Below are 18,460 nucleotides of genomic sequence, written 5' to 3' on the forward strand. Positions count from 1 at the left end.
TGTCCCTATAAAAGGACTAGACTGAAGGATCATCATTCTGGAGAAGAATGATGAAACCATCTCCTGTTTCACTCTTCCTGTGCTTTCTGAACATATATATCACTGTGCAGGCAGTAGAAAGGAAAAGAGGCTTGCAAGGTATGTTGTTATGTGGATATAGGTTAGTTTGGGAACTAGACCAGAATCTAGCTTTGCAGGAGGCACATGAGTGTCTGCAGTCTCAAGAAGTGAAGTACTGGAAGAACAGGTGTCTAGGGTTTCTTCTGGAAGTGGGCAAAGGCTGGTTGTAGTCCTGTGGGCTCTTAGGGATGGAGACACATTCAGTGTTTTTAGCAGCTGCAGTTCTCCGTGTCCAGGCTGTGGATCTGGGTGCTGCTTGAATAGAGGTTGAATATGTTTGTCCAGATTTCCTCTTGCCTCTGCTTTGGTGTGTTGCAGCATGGTGAGGATGAACCCATGCTAACCCGTCAAGGCAAGGACTCCATTTCTGGTTATTCCTTTGTTCCAGGGAAATACTTGGCAGCAAGCGCTGTTCTGTGTTTACCTGCGTCTCCTTTTAATCTGTGCAGCCCTTGCCGAGTAGCTGTGGAAGATCTTCAAGCCAAACACAAGTGGTCTTTGTTTCAAAGCATCAATTTGTGTTGGCAGCCAGGTCTGCAGCGCATGTGCTTTTCATTGACTGCTACTTCGGCTCCATTTCTCACTCTTGCCAGCTCTTTTTTAAATTTAATACAAAAATGTTTTCCCTGATCTTAAAAGGTTGAACCGTACAGTACTTCTAGTCTTAATTTAAGCCTTGCCATTTTCAGGGAAGCAGTCTGTTCTGTGACCAGACAGAGACTGCTTCCCTCTACTCTGAGAAGTAACTAATACATGCTCTCTGATCAACAAAGAGAGAGGCAAGGGGGGACTTCAGAGTGGTTTGCAAGTTTCTGAAAGCCTGTTCTGTGTGCCTGGGATGAGGAGTTTGGGTGTGCCTGCCCAGCTCTGACCATTCCTGAGCTTGCTTTTCTTAGAGTAGTTTGGGAAAGTTGATGGGTAGGTGCTTTTGTTGATATTCTTTGCAGACTGTTACTGCCTGGGACTGCTCATTTTATTTGATTAGCTTTCAAAAATCCATCCTCTATTCTCTGATTTTGACCCTCTGCAATTGTTTTCCAAAGGCTTCTCTTGAAAATCCATTCTAATCCTTAAAAATTATAGGTGACATCCAGGCAAAGGCCTATGTCATTACTTAAAACGTTTCTGTTGGTAGTGAACAGGTGAATGCTGAGGTGTTCAGATGCCCCAGAGAGCAGAATGAAAGCTAGCCATGTCCAGCTGCAAAAGTCAGGATGGAACAGCGCAGTGAGGAGTACTCTTGAACTCCTGTCCCCTTGCACAGCAGGTCCACACAGATTGTGTGTCTGGAGAGGAGGCATGACTGTTTTTAAACTGATGATTCCTTGTGTGAGATGGTGCTTACCAGTGGGATACCAATGGTCTGTCTTCTCCTTGTCAAATTAAGCTGTGATTTGAATGAAGCAGGCAGGAAGTTCAGCATTTGTGGATTGCAGTGTACACAGGGCCCCTGAGTGTGCATGAATTCAATCCACCACTGTCAGATGGTTTGGACCTCTGTGAGGTTGGGATGTCTTGGATTGATGCTTGTATTGTGCAGGATGATGAATGAAGAAAACTGATACAAGCAGATTTCTGTCTGGAAAGTGGCGTGACACATTTGATTTCAGGGCATGAACCTTCCCTCTCTGGAAGGCAAGATGTTGCATGCTGGGAGAAAGCGATGACACGGGGTTGCTGTGTGTGCTGGGAGCTAGTGCAGAAAGGGGCTAGGGCTTAAGTCAGTGAGGATTACAAGTCTACTTGTGTTTCAACCCCTGGTTAACCTCTGTTCAGTTCCTGGGTGACTTATCTCCCAGGAGACAGCAGAGTCCATGAGTGGTGTGCACTCGGACCTCAGTGCTAATGGCAGATGTTTGTTTCCAGAGTAGCTCTAAGGTGACAGGCTTTATAACTTTTCCTCTCCTGTGATGCTGTTGTGAAATGAGGTTTGTCCCAGCATCAGAATTTTACACCTGAATGCAGCTCAGGCCACCCTGAAGAGCAGCCAAGACAGTGCCCTACTGCTGTCGATTTGAGCACACTGGCAAGTTGGCTCTGTCCTCCGTCCCCCAGAAAACCAGAGGAGTCTGTCCCCAGAGCCATGGCACGTGAAGGCCGAGTACCGTTCTGGCAGCAGAGGGGTGGCTTACATGCCTCTGGGCAGCCCTATAGGGGGTTGTCCTTGCTGTCCAGTGATGCACAAGATAGGCACAGTATTGCTTAAGACCAGCTACGGTTGCTCATTGGCTTCTTGAAGAGCACAAAGGAAGCCTTTGATTCAAACCATACAGTGGCTCTCCAAATGGTTAAAGGCAGGACAAGCTGTGGCTTGCAAGTTCCTTTATTGCTCTCCATGCATTGTGCTTTGGTGTGTGTCCTGCCTCTGCTGGGCCAGCCCATCACTCACGTGGCACGGATTGATGGGTGCTCCATGGTGCTGGCTCTGTTGAAGTTGCTACAGTGCCTGTATCTGCAGGAAGCTTTCGTGGGAGGAAAGGTTGTGGCTTTTGTCTTTTGCAGCAGACAGGACTAGAGAAGATAAAGACAGACAGTCTTGTGGGGTGCCACACAGGGCAGTGCATCCAATGCTCCTTAACTGTTCATGGAAGCATAGATGGGTCTGTGCTGCTGAGGACAAGTAATTTAGTTACCTCTGCAGAGGGGCCAACACTGGAAGTCTCCTTCAGCAGTTGCAGGAATTCTGCAAGTTGTCTTGGACCAAAGAAGATAGCTTCTTTTGAGTTACTTGATGTTCTTTGTTCCTATCCATCCATACTGCCTGCTGTAAACGCTGTGAGCCTGGGACACATCTGGGCACCTGGCAGGTGCTGTGGGAGTGGCCAGTTCCTGGGCTGAGCTGCCTTCTGTAGCAGTGAGATGGCAGTGAGATCTTGTTTTGTGATCACTCTTTCCTCCAGCTAAGTTTGAACAGTTCTGTATCCACCATATTCCAAACTAAAACCGAGCTCCAAAGGCAACACATCTGTTGCTTTTTTTTCTCTGTTGAGTTCACTCCTGATGGCTCTCCCTGATGTTTTGTGTGTGTGCTTACAGCCTTCGGATGCGTAAGCGGAAGAGCTGCTGGCTGGGCCCTCACCAGCATTGACCCTCCTGCCTGGGTCCTGCCTCTGTCTTGCTGCCTTGTTCTGGCCCAAGTGCAGCTGTTCCTTTTCCAGTTGTGCCTCCTGTCTCCCCTTCTTCCTGATTCCTCTCCTCTATCCAGACCCACCATAGCATGCCACATGCTCCCTTCTCAGACTTTGCTGTTGCTTAGTTTCTCTCCAATGCCTGCCTCTGGGCACTGCTGTTTTGCCAGGTGTGGCTGTGACTTTCTCATCCCGTCCTGAGATTGCCTTTGTCTCCTTGAGCCAGGCCCCCAGGTCGCTCAGGCTGGTGAGAAATCAGAGCAGAGCTGGCGCAGGGCTGCTGAGATGTTCAGGTGGATCTTGGAAATCATAAGTCTTTTTTGACAAGAATTCTTTCTCTTAGCTGAAGAAACATCTCAAAACCATGTGACCTGAAGCAGAAACCACTAATTTGAATGGTCAACATTTTGGCAAGGAAATAACAAGTGTCATATTGGGCATCGTTCAGCATCACATTTTGTTTCTGTGGCCTTGCTGGGATTTAGCCCTGCCTCTCACGGGCTGGAGATGCGTTCCTGCAGACAAAGGCCTGTCATGGGTTTGATGGAGCAATCCATTTTACCTGGGTTGCTGAGTGGCCACAGTGATCAGCCAGACACCTGCAGATATTTCAGCACAACTTCTTGCTCTCCAGGACCTGTTCTGGTTGTCTGTTGCCACAGTTTGTGTGCTGCCTTGGCATTTAATCAAATGTCCAGGTACTCTTCACACTGGTAGATTAGTAGCTGTCCAGTAAGAATTATTTGCTCTCCAGATATATTGGAAATTAGCTTTTTTGCCACAATGGAGGAAAGCGCTTGTTTTTCAAGGAGATCTGGTTAGCATGAATTTCTGTCTCAGTGAGTCTATTATAGCCAAGCTTTTCTTTAATTTGACACTGGAGCTTTGCATTAGATCTATTTAGTGCAAGTGTTCTACTTGGTTATTGATTTGTAAAATATTCCAGAAAGTGTCCTGCTTGCATATTCTTCCCACTCAGTGACTTTTTTCCATTTTTAGCAGAGATAATGTAGCAATGTCTCACAGAGAAGCTACCTTTTAATTAATATTGCATGAGCAGAGGAAATATTAGCTTCTCTGTCTGCTTTCCTATATTTATGGCTTTTAATATAGATTTATAAATGGCTTTAATGAAAATAAACAAGGAGCTGTTCTTCTCTGTGCCCTCTTTGCTTTCAGAGATGATACTGCAGGTTCAGCCTCCCTGGTGATGCTTCTCCCAGGAAGAAAGGTCCTGGACAACAGTGCTTCCCTGCACAACTGTAAATGATGATTGTGAAATAAGGCTGATCTTCAGCTTTCCAGGAATGAAAAGAGGAGGATCTAGGAGAAATCTGCAGACCTTAGGACTTAGTGGGAGACAGATATGGGGAGTTGTGGATGATATTTTGTAGCCAGGAAGCAGTCAGTGCCACATAGATGCAGGCAGTATTTATGAACTAGTGTTCCTGAAACACTGGTGAGAGTTGACACAGAAATCATACAAACCCAGTGGGAAGCCCTGGGCAACCAATCCATCCTCTTCAAGCTTCAGAGGCAGCCAGAGGTTAAAACTCAACAGTGCAGAGCCCATATAAACAGGAGAGACGTGAATACAGCTAGTGGAGTGAAGCCTATTTGAGGTGTCTCCTCAGTGCCTTTTTGTAGCAATTTTTAGTTTGCAGCACTGTGGTGGCTGCTAGGAAAAGCTCAAGTGAATTTGTTGTGAATGCCTCTCCTGGGAGCTTCTTCCCTTCCTATGGGAGGGGAGCAAACAGGTTAAACCTTCAGTAAACCAAGTGGCAAAGCAGGATGCTCCAGAGACCCACTCACCTCCAGTGGGACCCACAACACAGCTGTGCTCTGTGGGGAGTGCAGTGGCAGGATTGCTCCTGATCTACTGCTGTGTGTTGCATTTCCCAACCTCTGCCTTCTCCTTGCTCCTGGGAAGGCAGAGTGGCTGAGAGCATGCTTGTGAGTGGGCTATACAGAGGCAGCAGCATGAGGGGGCACACATCCCTGCAGCAGTTGCCAGTGCATGGATGTAATTTTCAAGACTATGGTACTGGATGAACCATTTCTCCCATGAGCTGTAAGCTGTCTGGAGAGCTTGGCCAGCTGGATCTTCTTGGCTTCATGGCAAATCCATCTGAGTCTCTACAGGCAGATAACTAAGGGAAACTTAGCTGTAAATATACTGCCATGACCTGGAGAGAGATTTAAAATATTTATCCTGGAGCAGAGCTTGGGATATAAATAAGCTCCCTGTCTGTTTCCCTGCACGCAAGGCTCAGTGCAGCTGTCCCTTTGTCCCCAGCTCTGGGAGTCCTCTTTGGGACTGGCAAGTTGCTCGTGGATGTCCATATGGATAGTGTAAACATGTAGCTGACAGCAAAATGGAGAGGGTATTTGCGCTAGTGTAGATGTGAGTTCTTCACTGCGCTTTCTGTCCCCTTGTTACCCCCTCCCTCCCCAGCTGCTGTCCCTGCACTCAGGGTGTTTGTGGAGTTTGTTGGTGAACTGTATCTTGGGGTCTGCCTGGGTAGGGTTGTAACCCTCTCACTTGGCCCCCTGAGCAAGCATGATCTGCAAGACATCTGGACAAAGTGTATCCAAAGGCCAGCACGGGTTTGGGTGGTACTGGGGAGGTTTTGATCCTTCCAGTGGGTTTGGTGGCAGCACGCAAAGAAGCAGCTCACTCAAACACTTTCAGTGCCAAATATGCTTCTTTCTTCAACAGATAGTCCTGGGAGAGCAAAGATGCCTTGCTGGCAGGAGTGTGCCATGCCCAGTCCAGCCTTGGCTCAGGTGCTGAGTAGGCACCGTGCTGTATAGAGAGGTCCTGGCTCTGACAGCAGCTTTGGCTTTTCCTATGATGTGTTGGTGAAGCAGCTGTCTTGGCTTGCAGGCCCCATGTGCATGCTGCTTCTCTTTGCACTGCTTTCCTTGCCCTGGCCTCTTCCCACCCCCACCCCCTGCCCTTTTGTCTCTGCAGCCTGAGTTTCCATTCTCTGGAGTGGCTGGCTGGGGCTCCTGTTTGCTGAAGGGAAGTGCCAGACAGTTTTATGGAGCTTCTTCTGGTTTTTCCTGTCATCTGGAATGGTGTTTCAGCTGGAACAGGAAAAACGTGAAGCCCTGGCCAGAAGCTCTATCCACACACACAGTGCTGTTATGGGGGAATCCCTCTTGGCTGGGCTTGGGATGGCAGGAACAATGTCAGCCTTTGGTCCTCAGCCCAAGGGAAGGGATGTGAGGATGGATCAGGAGGTGCTGGCCCCAGCTACCACGGGATGAGCTCTGAGCCACACAGACCTTGTGGGTGCAGCAATGCAGCCTCATTGCCACAGGGCCTCACCTCGCCTCCAGCTCTGGGGCAAGGAATGCTGAGCCAGCTCTGTCGCAGCTCTTTCCTGCTGGCAGGACCTGCCTGGCTGTTCAACGCCACCAGGCTCTCCTCTACCATCAGAGGAGTTTTGCTTGGTGAAGACCTTTGCATTCTCACATGCCCCATTGTGGGGGAAGCATCATCGTTCAGGGCCACTGCACAGGAAGTGTGCGGTTCGTCCTAGCTCCACTTGGCATCTGTCTACCATGTTTCCTGTAGTGGGAGAAAAGTGCAATACCTTTGCTGTGCTGGCCAGAGAGCTTAGCCTTCAGATCACTGTTTGTCTCCAGCCTGCCACGTGCTGCCAGAAGCAATCATCAGCTGTTTATGAGGAAGCCAGAGAATTGCTCAAAGGCTCAGAGCAAGCCTGGGAGAGTCAGTTGGCAAGAGTGGTGGGTGCAGCGAGCCTGCAGTGGTGCTGAGTCACCCTTGAAACATTCGTGTTTCTCACTGGGGCTTGGCAATGCAGCTGCTGATGTCTACTTGGGAGCCTTTGGCTGATGCACCATTAAAGATGGTTTCATTGAGCCAGCAGGATTCCCATCTCCTACGCTGGGCTTGTGGTCTTCCTGTCTCACTTATTGCTCTCTCTCTGTTTATCTACTATGAAGATGTTGTCCTGGTACTTCTGGGAGTCCCATGGCCACCACTGCCTGTGCTGCTCAGCACGCGGGCACAGGCCCACTTGCCTGACCAAAGCAAGCCTCCTTCTCCATAAACCAGAAGCCAAGTGGTGCAGACAGCTGCCAGCAGCTGTGCCCCGAATGCTTGGGCAGGAGAAGTGCTGGTCTAGCTACCAACTCTGCCCTGTTCCTCTCCCAGCTGCATGACCACAGCACTGCATTCATGGCTTGGGCTGCTTCTCTGGGCTGGGGGCTCAGGAGGGGTACCTGGGCTTTTCTTAGGGGCCTGGGACCACACAGTGGCTTCAGTGGCCCATTAGAATGACATCCTTTTCCTGGGTCCATACATGTCTCCATGGGGAGATGCCCATGCCTCCTCTTGCGGTGGTTGCCAGGAGCATGGGCGGTAGCCCTGTTGCTCGGAGCGGTGCCAACCTACTCCTAGGGCAGACAGGGAGCTCCTGCAGTGCCAAGGCCAGTTGTTCTGGTTCAGCAGCCCCAGCTGTTTCAGGGAGCCAAGGAGCTTGTCTACCATGGGGACTCCCCTCTCTTACTCCAGCTTTTTCCTGTTTGAGCAAGGTGCTATGATGTTGGGAGAGACTGTAGGGCAAAGTGCAGCTCAGCCCAAACACATCCTCCATAAAGACCACAAATGAATCCAGCAACCTTGGAGACAAACTGCACAGCATGGTGTCTGCCCTGCCAGGTTGGTTAAGCCTGCAGTGGAGTATTGCTTGGCAGCAGCCCTGCTCTGCTTGAGAATGAGTAGGAACCTCCCGAAATATTCCCATCACTCTGTGGCTGCAGAGTAGCACCCTTGTTTGCTGTTCTTGCTCCTTGCCAAAGCAGCAGCTAGTTCTTGTCCCAGACCTCGCTCCCTGACTGCAGAGGGTATCATCATGTGCTGTTGCTTCGGGGTGGCCGCTGCCTGGCTTTGAGCACACAGGGAGGCAGGGTCTCTGCTCACTTCTGGTGAGGGTGAAGGCAGGGAGCTATGAAAGTTAAGGGCTGCAGAGCTCCTATGGCAGAGTTAGGAAGCTCGGTTTGGAATGGTCTTGCAAGAAGGAAGCTGGAGGGATGTGTGGCTGGGGAGGGAGCTGGGATTCACAGCGTCTGGGCTGAGGAAGTAGACTGGGCAATGTAAGGAACAGAGACAGGGAAGCCCCAAACTAGTTTGAACCGAGTGGGCGAGTGAGGTCAGTGCCAGGGTCTGTCTATTCTGACATGTGCTGGAACAATCAGGAGGAGTCTGCAGCTGATTACCTGGGCTCACTGTCCTTGTGCTGAGCTTTTTTTCTCAGTTATACTGGTCTTTTCTCCTGCAGCAGGTGTGTGAGTAGGACCTGCCTGCTTTGGGACTGGAGCTGTCTGTGGCAGCAAGCTCTTCCCATGGCCCAGCTGTACCCCAGTGCATTACTGTGAGCTTCGCCTTAGTGTCTGCTCCAGCAATTGATTTACAATGTTCAAACCCCAGTGGCTTTGTTCCGGTTTCTTGTGATAATTACTCAGAAGCTGGACTTGGCCATTCCCATGTATGGGATCCTGGGCCTGGAAGGGCAGGGATCCCCCATGGCTTGGAGCTTCTTTGAACAGTTCTGGGGAGGCTAGTGGGAATTGTGCTAAGTGGTTGCAGCTTTTTTTAATTTTCTTTTTTTCTTCCCCCCCAGTTCTAAAGCTTGGTTTGAAGGGCAGAATTGGCTTCTCAATGTTTGCTTGGTTGTGCTCCACCTAGAAAGCAGTGGAGAGAGGTGTTGTGGACCACCTGAAGTGAGCTCAGGCTGCATCCTGCAGCAGAGCAATTGTCACTTGTTGGTAGGCCAGCAGCCAAGTTGTTTCCAAACAAAGGCTTACTTGTGCCATAAGTCATAGGGCTCCTGGCGGGGTCCATGAGGGTGTCTGGGACCTGGGCAGATGTAATCTTGAACTGGCACACAGGAATGGAGCTGAGGAAAGAATGGACCAGTCTCAATTTCCATTTGGGACCCAAGCAAAACAGGCAAGTACGTGGGATGAGCAGCTGTTAGAGGATGTGGATGTCTCTGTGCTTGCTTTGATTCTGGGTTGTTTTTCGTCCAGATCAGTAAATCCCACCTGGAAGATTATGTATCTGGGTGCTTTGCAGTTGAAATTTTGCTCACAGAGGCAAATGGCCGTCTGTGGAGGAAGTGGGAAGAACAGGATGGTTCTTCCCATCCTGTGTGGTGGTGTGATAACTGGCATGAAGCGGGGGTGTGCAGGCATCGTGTCTCCTGCAAATCTGGAGCAACCTGCCACGAAAGTGAGAGGTTTGGTGGTCATCTGAACAGACCCACACTCATAGTAGAGCTGTTGGATCCAGATGCATGGTACAACTGTTGGGGCATATAGATGATGTTTTCCCAATTTCATCATCATCTTGATCTCCTGGAGCTCCTGGAGCCAGTTCCTTCTGGCTCACGAAGCCAAAGTCAGCTTTGGCTCTTGCAGAGCATTTCTTGGAAATGCTGCTTTGTACCCACGATTGTTTTCCTGGGTGCAGTGAGTTTTTGTTTTTACTTTTAACTGGAAATGGGAAACAATGTAGATTTAAAAGGCTTATATGATGGGTGCCCAAAGACTTTCCAGATGTTAGGCTTGGTCAGACCAAGTCTGCCATGTTCAGAGCTCCTTGCCTGAATGAAACCCTTTCCATGTGGCTTGTTGGGAGAGAGTGGTTTATTGCAACTCTATCCATATGAGAGGCTTTCTCAACTGGAATCTCTTGCAGAAAGGAACATGCTGGTTGGAAATCATTTGGAGATGCTAATATCTCTGGGTGTTTGGCTTGTCTGCTGTTTCCACAGTATCTGCTGAGCAGTGGAATAAGCTGTATGTGGAGCAGGCGTGCTCCGAGCAGCTGCTTTATGTGGCTATAGGGACCAGCCCACAAGGTGGGGGGTTGCTCATGTTATTAAGCATTCATGATTTCTCTTGCCACTTCTACAGCTTCAGCTGGTGCAAATGAGCCTCCTGGCTCTGTGTTTGTGACCAGGAGGGAAGGGAAAACTGACCCATGTGTTGTTCCAGTTCTGGCATGCCAAAAATCTGCTTTTATAGGAGCGTGTTCATAATGAACTGTGCCAGGAAACACATGGATTGCTTGAGCCATGAATGGGAGGTCTGTATGGGGCCCTGTGCTCACTGAGAGCCTCGCGGGGACAAAGAGCAGATGCTGGCATGCATTGCTCGCTCTGTAGCAGTCTATATCCTGTGGCCCCCGGTGGATGGGGAGCAGGAGATGGGATCAAGATACTAAGTGCTTGGCTGGTCCAGTGGTGGCAGAGAGGGCAGGAGAAGAGGCTGAGTGAGTGGTTTTACTATGTGCTGCTCTTTGGGGCTCCCCTGGTCTAGAGTGGAGGTTGGGTAGGAAGGAGCCCGAGCACTGCAGGCAGGCAAAGAAGTGCTGCTGACAGCTTAGGATGATGATTGTGGATGGGGATGAGAGAGAACGGGAGAGATGTGTGAAACCCATTGGGTCCTAGGTATCCTGTGGACAGTGTGACTGTGCATCCTGTGCCTGGCTGCCAAAGGAAGAAAAGGCTGTCAGGTGAGAGCTGCCGTCCTGAGCGTTAGCAGCTCTTCAGTGTCTGGACTGGTGCTCCCCTGTAGGAGCTGCTGTCAAGCCTGCATGAGCTGAGCTACTGGTGAGAAGTGCACACCCAGCACATGAGGAGTTAAACCTGCCTGCAAGCAGTGGAGCCTTGTTCTGACAGGGGGCTTGGTGAGTCCTCTGGACCAGCAAGCTCAGGATGCTCCAGCTCAGTGATTTCATTGCCCAGCCTTTGGAAGCAAGCCAGGGCTTTGAACACAGAGTCTGCTGCTCTTTGATCTAAGAGTGACTAAAAGCAAAGCCTAAGTACTGGAGCCATTCCTGAGAACTTGGCAACTGAAGGAATTGCTGCCTGCAGACAGTGATGTTTAATAAATTACTCCTAAAGAAAAGACTTGTTTGATAACACTCTTGGGGAGCGTATTATTGAAACCTGTAAGAGTCCTGGATTGCAAACCCTAATACCATCCCTGCTGTGCCTTTTGTGGTCTTGGGACGGAGCACAGGTCATGGTCTTTTCTGAAAATGTGCATATGGTTGCCTTTGACACTAGACTTCTTCTGTGGCCCAATGTCTTCCTCAGGGAACATGGTAATAAATCAGTCCTGTGTTTGGGACTATCTGTGTCCCCCCCATGTTGAGCTCCTTTGGGACATGGGACCTGAGTGTGAGCTTCTCAGTCTCTTCTCTCTTTTCCTTCAAGGTCTGCCTTTCTTGTGGCCCTTAGCTCTGCCTCTGAGCTTGCAGAGAGCCAGGTGATTTTTGAAGCTGTGATCTGGTTTGTTGGTTTTGCTCAGGTTTATGAGCAGCTAAACATGCTGCTGAGGGATACAATGACAGCTTCAGAGCCTGTGTCTTCCTTGCCTTGTTACGGGTTTATGGAGCTGGGAGTGAGTGCTGCAGTGCAATATGAGTCCAGAGTGCATTAGGTCATCCAAATCTTCTGTTTCCCTTAGTGGTTGCTCATCAAAGAGGAATAGCATGTATTGTTGCTGGATGAATTGCAGAGGCTTTGTTTCTTCAGTGGTCTGAGCAATGGCAGTGGCAGAAACATAGAGGTCACTGTGGATATGGTGGGGTAGCGATGCATTGGCAGTGGACTCCTAGGTGGCTAAAAGCTATTGCTTCCACCTTGCTTTGCTGTGGTTTGTTAATTAGCTGACACACCCAGAGTTGGTAGCTTGATTAAAAAGTGGTGAAAGTGCCTCTTAATCTTGGTCTTTCAGTTTTAGGCTGAAGGGCTGCAGCCTGGAAATGGAATTTGGGCTACTCCTGCTGTCCACCTCAAGTTATTGGTGAGGACTAGGGCATCTCTGGCCAGGTTACCCTCCTTTCTCCCAACTGTATCCCTGGCCTCCTTTCTGCAGCAACCTGCATTGTGTGGTTGCTGCAAGGTACCCCTGGCCTTCCTTAAGTGAGTGGCTGTACTCTTTGCTCCTTGGGTATTGCAAAGGGCCCTGCAAGTTTGGCGAGCCAGGGGGAGCAGGCTCCCCGCCTGTGTGCTGCAGCAGTGCCTTCTAATGGATCATGACATCCTTGCTAACTGTTACTGAAAACAGGCAGGGAACAAATGTTCAGCAGTGTTTTACCAAGCTCTCTGTCTTGTTGGGTGCTGAGCTGGTGAAGTCAATACATTCAGCTCCCACCTCAGGTCTGAGACCTGCGTGCTCGTTGTGCAGCCCTGTGAAGAGCTGGCTCCACAGCTGTGAGCTCCCTTGCTTTGGCATGGGGGCACATTACATCGACTCTACTTTGAGAGGCCAGACAAATGCTGGCCAGCTGTGTTGTCTGCCAGAACAGCTCCTTGGTGAAGCTGGCTGTGCCAGTATTTGCAGCTGGCTTCTTCCATTGCATCCTGGTACTTTTGGGTCTTTGTTTCCTGTAAGCCAAGTATCCCCTTCCACAGCTGGGGCAGCTCTGAGACCTCCTGCTAGCAGGGGAGGAGGAGGGTTCCCCTCTGGGGAGAAAGGATGGATGCAGTTTAGATGTTCTGGGCTTTGCTGTCCTGGGTGCTGCAGATGAATTACAGATCCTCTAATCTGCCATTCCACATGCAGAGCATTAAAGGAACTGGCTTGCACATCTGGCTGAGCTGACATAGGATGAATTTTGCTGAAGTGCTTCTGGAAGCAAGTCTGCAGAGTAACACCCCTGGGGCCTGGCTGGAGAGTAAGGCTGGGCTACAAGTTGCAGAAACCCCACAGTGCTGGGCTTGCTTGCCAAACCAGGAAACCTTAAACTTGTACAAAGCCCTCTCCCAAATCCCATTCCCATGCTTTTAGTTCCTTGTTTGGTTGCAAACAGCTTTGGGATTACTCATATCCTGTGGTGTCTCAAGAGATTGGTGAGCTCTTGGGTACCAAGTGAAATGGATCCTTTCCTTTTCCCTTTCTGTCCTCTGTTCAAAGCTCTTTTAGTTTGGTGAGAAGGAGGTGCCCAGGAACTGGGCCCAGGGCATGCCTGAGGGTGCATGGCTTGGGATTGATGAGGGCCGTGGGTCTCCCATGGGGCTGGGGATGTGGAGCATTGCATTGTGCTTCCAGCTGCCAGATGACTTGCCTGTTGCTTCCCCAGCCGTGGCTCTAGGTGAGGGGGACGGCTGTGGACTCAGCAGGAATCTGAGGCTGTGAAGCAGCTGAGGGCTTTGTGGTTGAGGCTGCATTCCCAAGCGATGTCGTCAGGCAAGGAGACAGTGATTTTTGGATTGTTTCAAGATGTAGACGACTTGGCCTTTCAAGCAGGGCAGGAGATGTGCTGCCTGGTCTCCTCAACCTTAGACAGTTGCTCTGCAGTATCCAGATGGTGTTGGACTACTGGAGTGTAGTCCCCAGGCAAGTGCTCATGTGGGACTGGTACTCTGATGCATTAAAGCAGTGGATGGAAAACCCAGCTTGGGATGAGGCCTGGCTTGTAATGTTGCCCCCCATGCCCTTGCAGCCTGTAAGATGACCATGAAGGTTTGGGCTTGGCGCCATGGCTGGGACTCACCAGTCAGCATTCCTGGTGCTCTCAGGCCTCTTGCAGAAGGTGGGGTTGGTACTGTTACTGCCAAGCCTGTCCCGGTTGTGCCAGGACCGTAGACCCTCTTGTTGGCTGCAACCCTAAATATAGCCTTAGGGAGGGCTGATCTCCCAAGGCTGAGTTCTGCCATTCCACACATTTTCTGGGTGTATCTCTGTGCTTACAAAGACCAGCATCCTACAAAGGTCTGCAGTTCATGAGGTTGGAGCCCGTTGCCCAGCTATCTCCATGGCACAGAGTGGGAGGACAGTGTCCATCCTGAGAGGTGAGCATTGAGACATAGGGCTGGGCAGTTTGCTGTCACCTTCTTCCCCCAGAGCCCTACAATGTCTCTGTGTTTGGGATATACCAAATGTGATGCTTCCCAGGTGGGAACAGGGATGTGGAATCCCCCAAAATTTCAGCTCCAGTTTCCCCGTGCTAGCCCCCGGCCCTGCCATGGGTCCCCCGGATCCTTATTACTTTTTGGATGCGTTTTCTTATAGGTCTGGCTGATGAAAAGAGCAATACTGATATATCTCTCTCTTCTAGCTCTGGAGAATGGTCCCAAACCAAAGACATTCCCAGTCTCTGCTACGTCTGCTGCCAGATCACTGCATTAATGCTGTGGCAGCCTTTGAGTGGGTTGCCTACCATGGGGCTGGGTCTCCTTTGCCAGATGTGTGGAGAACCTTTTACTTCCTGGCAATCCTGTAGAGCTTCAGACAACAGTGACTAATTTCATAGAGTTCCTCACAAGTCTGTCCTGAATACGGCTTTGATGATTTAATTTGTCACCCTGAAATGCTCTGCACGTGCTCAGGCTGGAACCTGGCAATGGCTGAGTCCTGGCGACATACCAAGACCAAGAAGTGAATTGAGATACACTTGGTAGAAATTTGGACTGGCAATGCAGATCTAGTGGAGTGTTTTGAGCAGGGGATACTTCTGCATGCAAAATGCTGTGTTCCTGCGTTCAGATCTTTGCCATATGATCTCAGAGCCAGGATGTGATCTGAGCCTGCTCATTTCTCTGTCCATGTGTGTCCTACTGGTGCACGTCCCCTCCAGGTGATTTGCTCTGTGTGTGGGAATGATACCCTCAGGACCTGTAGGTACTAGTTCAGCTTCCCTGGACTATTCACTTAACCTTTATCTGTTGCTCCAATAGGAGGGGTTTGCATTTCAATTAAATATCCTTTGGGTAACACACTACTGGGTGTTTTCAAGTGTGCTGCATTTCAACAATATTTGTCTAATCTGGCTGAAGCTTTCCTGAAAAGCTTTCTGTAGCCACAGCTGAGATGGTTTTAGGCCAGAAACATGTGCTGAGGGTTTCTTTTTCTCCCAGCCAGAGGTGGCTTGTGTCACATGCATATGCAGAGGCCGGGTGTTTGCCAGAGTACACATTTGGGACTGCTGCTTGGCTTTGGCCAAGGACTGTGGCTGGCCCAGCCATCTTGCTGGGGAGAGCTCTGCACTGGCTTGGTCTTGCTAAGCTGTCTTGGTGTTGCTGGGTAGTTTTTGAGGTGGCTCTCATTAAAGGAATAGAGTCATTTTGCTTCTTTCAGCAGCTCCTAGCAATGCGCTGCAGCCCAGATGAGCTCATGAAACCACAGCAGAAACATGCTGTTGGGAAGGTGTCCAGTCAGATTGTGCTGGGGTCGTCTTTGTTCTCCATCAGTGCTGCAAGAGTTCTCTCATCTGCCAGCTGGGGCAGTTCTTGCAGCTACCAGTGGCTGAGTCGTGCACAGCCCTGACTCTGCCACACAGTGAAGCTGGGAGGTCCTCCGCCTGGTGAGTACAATAAGCAGAGTAATTTTCTTCTTTATTCATCACTGGTGGAGATTGTTGACTTTATACAGGTTTTACCCAAACTCTGGCATAATGGCATCCCACACAGTAGCCCTCTCCTTGGACAGCTTTCTTGAGCCTCTGTCCCAAAGGCCCAGGTGAGATGTAGGGGGGATGCATGAACCCTGCTTACTGCAACCCTTTCCTGGGCCAGGGTTGTACAGCTCTTATGGGCAAGTGCAGCACTTCTCATCTCCGAACAGTGGGCCCTGGTGCTCTGGATTAAAGTACTGTGAAAAGCTGTGTCCAGCTCTGGACTTCTGATGTCTTCCACCCAAAACATCTGGACTACGTCTAGCTGCTGTCAGTCTTTCCTTGCAGTCCAAACCTGATATATGGTTGGGACAATGGTTTTCCAGCATGTGTAGCCAGTTCATTAATGACACCTTAGATGCTACCGTCAAAACAAAACACAAGTTTATGGCTCTTGCTGCACTTTAACACTTATTTATCCCAATTTACCTTGACACCTGTGCTCATTAGATGTTCATCACAGGGATCTTGCTAGAGCTGAAATGTTTGTATCCATTTCCCCAGCATGGAAAACAAGGGCATAAATAGTTTCTCCTGTTTCACCAGGAAGCTGTATCCTAGTGCTTCCTGACACCTGGTAAAATCCCTGCTTCCCATGTGGGACTTGTGCCAAGCCTTCATCATGCTCTCTGTCCACAGAGCCATGTCCTGCCTGGATGTGGGGCATAATGAGGCAGCTAAAACTATCAGCTGATCAGCACTGAGGAAAATGCAATTGTGCTGTCACTGATGGGGTGAAAGCAGTTCTGCTACTCTTTAGTCTTATATTGGTAATGCTGCTAATTTAATGCTAGAAACACTATAATTTAAAATATCATGTCTTAATACCCTAATGGCATATACTTTCAGAGAGCGGGACCTCATCACAAACTCCATCACTAGCATGACCAGTAGGCTGAGACCCCAAGAGGAGAACAAATCTGTTTCCTTCATGAGCTCTCTTAATGCACCCTGCCACCTTGCACATGCTTTGTACCATACAGATATGGTTTGATGGTCATGTGCTTGGTGCCCTGAGGCATATCTGTGGAAACAGACAGACCCGGCTCCTCTAGGTTCAAACTCGAGTGGATTTGACTGTTCTGTTCCCCTTTCATCCTCTCTGTCTCTCCAAGCAACCTGTTCTGGCATGACCTCAGCTCCTGATTCTCTGGAGCTGTTGGACTATTGAGCACATAGCTGTGTTTGTGTGAGGTTGGGTGGTTGCTGCCCTGCTGAGTGCTCTTGATGAGACAGATCTGATGTGCAGAGAACTAGATGTGTGTACCTGTGCAAGAACATGTTCCCACATGTTGTGTCACCTTGGGGCATTTGTTCATCTTGTGGTGTTCATGAGACAAGTGGACAAGTGTCACAGACTGATGGATAGTTCCTACCTTTAGGGGAGGTGCACGGTAGCTGGCGATGGAAACTTCGCTGGACATGCTGACTTTGGAGAACATCATGTTGATGGGACTTGGCTCAGTAGGAGACCCAAAAGATGGGACTTCGATCACTGTCTGCAGCTCTGCCATTCAGGCCACAAGGGTCAGTCTTTGGCTACTCCTGGTGACCTTTGATTCTGTGAGGACAGATGGCAAGTGATGTCCACCCAGGAACTGTGGGACTTAACCTCACTGAGGGCAGTCCCTTGAGAATGTTGCCTGCACACCCAAGTCAGTGACTCAGCTGTATGCTGAAAGTAGAAAGCCAGGCTGCAATGAGATCCATAATCTAGACCCTGCAGTATGTTGTTGTACGCTGCTGTTCCTGTGACCTCCCAGTTCCTTGCTGCCTCCTTCCTACTTCTTTGGGGTGACTGAAAATTAGAATTGTACCCACAGTCACACTTTGAACAGTCTGCAGGCAGGAAGGACCTCTGAGTTCTGGACTACTGTTTCCTCTGCCCCAGTGTCTTTGGAAATAGGCTTCTATGATTTTCACAATGGGAGGACTTTGTTGCTCTTTCTGTCTGGACTATGGGGAGAGGGTTTTAGCAGATACGGGCTGAGGTGCCCCTGCTCCCGGCTGATGTGTTTGGAGCTGGGAGATTGGAGCCGCCTCCTGGGAAGCAGCAGCACCAGATGAGCACCTGCATCTGAACCTTGCTGTTGCTGAGAATGGGAGAGCTCAGGCTAGCCACGTTGGAAATGTGTGGCTGGCACTAGGATGCCAGTGAGCAGCTTCACTTGGTGCTTGCACTGCGTAGCAGGCTCCAAAGGCTTTCCAGCATGGGAAGGGCTCTTGAGGCTTTCTGGAATGTGATGATCTTCAAAGCACCTCTTTTGGAATAGGATCCCTTACCCTTAGCTCTGGGTGACTGAGATGTCCTGTCAAATTGTCTCCCTTTACCAGGCTTGTATACAAACACCACACAGGAGGATCTGGCTGAGTGTCCTAAGAGAAACTGCCTTTCAGCTGAACTTGGATCTTGTTCATGTAGCTTGTCCAGGCAACCATGTTTTGCTTTCAGCACTGGGAATGTGCTGTTTTGACCACTTTCTTGCTCATCTTCATTCTGAGATGCTCAAAATCTGCCTGGCTTCACCCCTTTACCTGCAGAGCATGCTGCTGGGAACAGAGTCCAACAGCCATCAGCATGCGCTGAATTGCCCTTTGTCTACTTTCCTTGCTGTGGCAAGCTGGTAACTGTACAGAGTGCCTGCAGGGCTGGCTGTGGGCAGGCAGCAGCCAGCTTTGGGAGTGTGCTAGCGTCCCTCAGCAGCTGTGTCAGTCATTGCCTAGGCAAGCACTGGCTGCTCTGTTCCCGGGACCCTGAGATCTTGGGTAG

General features: G+C 49.9%; 1 protein-coding gene across 1 annotated transcript in view; it reads left to right on the plus strand.

Moving 5' to 3' along the window:
* PTK7 (protein tyrosine kinase 7 (inactive)) overlaps nucleotides 1–18,460 on the plus strand; it is a 37,217-nt gene that overhangs the window by 4,360 nt on the left and 14,397 nt on the right. The window lies entirely within an intron of this gene.

The sequence above is a fragment of the Corapipo altera genome, unplaced genomic scaffold, assembly GCF_003945725.1.
Source record: "Corapipo altera isolate COAL_440 unplaced genomic scaffold, ASM394572v1 76, whole genome shotgun sequence".
NCBI classification, from domain to species: domain Eukaryota; kingdom Metazoa; phylum Chordata; class Aves; order Passeriformes; family Pipridae; genus Corapipo; species Corapipo altera.